The sequence below is a fragment of the Medicago sativa genome, chromosome 7, assembly GCF_051527215.1.
Source record: "Medicago sativa cultivar Bolivia chromosome 7, Bolivia_mono, whole genome shotgun sequence".
NCBI classification, from domain to species: Eukaryota; Viridiplantae; Streptophyta; class Magnoliopsida; order Fabales; family Fabaceae; genus Medicago; species Medicago sativa.
The window spans coordinates 23210005-23213323 of record NC_140755.1 but is presented as its reverse complement, the minus strand read 5'-3'; positions in this window follow the sequence as shown (position 1 = coordinate 23213323).

Here is a 3319-nt window from a genome sequence, read left to right as displayed (position 1 = left end):
TTCAAAAACGTCCAAAATGGTGTTAAAGTGAATTTCCTTGTTAATTTACGGATTTTACTCGATTTTTATCCGTTTTCTTTCGCTAAAAAGGGCATAAAGTGGCCTAGCCTTATCGAATCGAAGCATGTAATAGTTCGTAGGAAATCTAACAAGCATATCTACGACTTCCATGGTTTATATTAGAATTTTCAAAACGGCCAAAATGAGGGTTAAGTTAATTTCCTTGTTAATTTACGGATTTTACTCGCTTTTGACCCTTTTTCTTTCACTAAAAAAGGCATAAAGTGGCCTAGCCTTATCGAATCGAAGCATGTAATAGTTCCTTGGAAATCTAACGAGCATATCTACGACTTCCATGGTTGATTTTAGAAATTTCAAAAACGTCCAAAATGGTGGTAAAGTGAATTTCCTTGTTAATTTATGGATTTTACTCGATTTTGTTCCTTTTTCTTTCGCTAAAAAAGGCATAAAGTGGCCTAGCCTTATCGAATCGAACCATGTAATAGTTCGTAGGAAATCTAACGAGCATATCTATCTCTTCCATGGTTGATTTTAGAATTTTCTAAACCGGCCAAAATGGGGGTTAAGTGAATATCCTTGTTTATTTACGGATCTTACTCGTCCTTGACCCATTTTCTTTCACTAAAAAATGCATAAAGTGGCCTAGCCTTATCGAATCGAAGCATGTAATAGTTCCTAGGAAATCTAACGAGCATATCTATGACTTCCATGGTTGATTTTTGAATTTTCAAAAACGGCCAAAATGGGGGTTAGGTTAATTTCCTTGTTAATTTACGGATTTTACTCGTTTTTGACCCTTTTTCTTTCCATAAAAAGGGCATAAAGTGGCCTAGCCTTATCGAATCGAAGCATGTAATAGTTCCTAGGAAATCTAACGAGCATATCTACGACTTCCATGGTTGATTTTAGAAATTTCAAAAACGTCCAAAATGGTGTTAAAGTGAATTTCCTTGTTAATTTACGGATTTTACTCGATTTTGATCCTTTTTCTTTTGCTAAAAAGGGCATAAAGTGGCCTAGCCTTATCGAATCGAACCATGTAATAGTTCGTAGGAATTCTAACGAGCATATCTATGACTTCCATGGTTGATTTTAGAATTTTCAAAAACGGCAAAAATGGGGGTTAAGTTAATTTCCTTGTTGATTTATGGATTTTACTCGTTTTTGACCCTTTTTCTTTCACTAAAAAAGGCATAAAGTGGCCTAGCCTTACCGAATCGAAGCATGTAATAGTTCCTAGGAAATCTAACGAGCATATCTATAACTTCCATGGTTGATTTTAGAATTTTCAAAAACGGCCAAAATGGGGATTAGGTTAATTTCCTTGTTAATTTACGGATTTTACTCGTTTTTGACCCTTTTTCTTTCCATAAAAAGGGCATAGACTGGCCTAGCCTTATCGAATCGAAGCATGTAATAGTTCCTAGAAAATCTAACGAGCATATCTACGACTTCCATGGTTGATTTTAGAAATTTCAAAAACGTCCAAAATGGTGTTAAAGTGAATTTCCTTGTTAATTTACGGATTTTACTCGATTTTTATCCGTTTTCTTTCGCTAAAAAGGGCATAAAGTGGCCTAGCCTTATCGAATCGAAGCATGTAATAGTTCGTAGGAAATCTAACAAGCATATCTACGACTTCCATGGTTTATATTAGAATTTTCAAAACGGCCAAAATGAGGGTTAAGTTAATTTCCTTGTTAATTTACGGATTTTACTCTCTTTTGACCCTTTTTTTTCACTAAAAAAGGCATAAAGTGGCCTAGCCTTATCGAATCGAAGCATGTAATAGTTCCTTGGAAATCTAACGAGCATATCTACGACTTCCATGGTTGATTTTAGAAATTTCAAAAATGTCCAAAATGGTGGTAAAGTGAATTTCCTTGTTAATTTATGGATTTTACTCGATTTTGTTCCTTTTTCTTTCGCTAAAAAAGGCATAAAGTGGCCTAGCCTTATCGAATCGAACCATGTAATAGTTCGTAGGAAATCTAACGAGCATATCTATCTCTTCAATGGTTGATTTTAGAATTTTCTAAACCGGCCAAAATGGGGGTTAAGTGAATATCCTTGTTTATTTACGGATCTTACTCGTCCTTGACCCATTTTCTTTCACTAAAATATGCATAAAGTGGCCTAGCCTTATCGAATCGAAGCATGTAATAGTTCCTAGGAAATCTAACGAGCATATCTATGACTTCCATGGTTGATTTTAGAATTTTCAAAAACGGCCAAAATGGGGGTTAGGTTAATTTCCTTGTTAATTTACGGATTTTACTCGTTTTTGACCCTTTTTCTTTCCATAAAAAGGGCATAAAGTGGCCTAGCCTTATCGAATCGAAGCATGTAATAGTTCCTAGGAAATCTAACGAGCATATGTACGACTTCCATGGTTGATTTTAGAAATTTCAAAAACGTCCAAAATGGTGTTAAAGTGAATTTCCTTGTTAATTTACGGATTTTACTCGATTTTGATCCTTTTTCTTTTGCTAAAAAGGGCATAAAGTGGCCTAGCCTTATCGAATCGAACCATGTAATAGTTCGTAGGAAATCTAACGAGCATATCTATCTCTTCAATGGTTGATTTTAGAATTTTCTAAACCGGCCAAAATGGGGGTTAAGTGAATATCCTTGTTTATTTACGGATCTTACTCGTCCTTGACCCATTTTCTTTCACTAAAATATGCATAAAGTGGCCTAGCCTTATCGAATCGAAGCATGTAATAGTTCCTAGGAAATCTAACGAGCATATCTATGACTTCCATGGTTGATTTTAGAATTTTCAAAAACGGCCAAAATGGGGGTTAGGTTAATTTCCTTGTTAATTTACGGATTTTACTCGTTTTTGACCCTTTTTCTTTCCAAAAAAAGGGCATAAAGTGGCCTAGCCTTATCGAATCGAAGCATGTAATAGTTCCTAGGAAATCTAACGAGCATATGTACGACTTCCATGGTTGATTTTAGAAATTTCAAAAACGTCCAAAATGGTGTTAAAGTGAATTTCCTTGTTAATTTACGGATTTTACTCGATTTTGATCCTTTTTCTTTTGCTAAAAAGGGCATAAAGTGGCCTAGCCTTATCGAATCGAAGCATGTAATAGTTCGTAGGAAATCTAACAAGCATATCTACGACTTCCATGGTTTATATTAGAATTTTCAAAACGGCCAAAATGAGGGTTAAGTTAATTTCCTTGTTAATTTACGGATTTTACTCGCTTTTGACCCTTTTTCTTTCACTAAAAAAGGCATAAAGTGGCCTAGCCTTATCGAATCGAAGCATGTAATAGTTCCTTGGAAA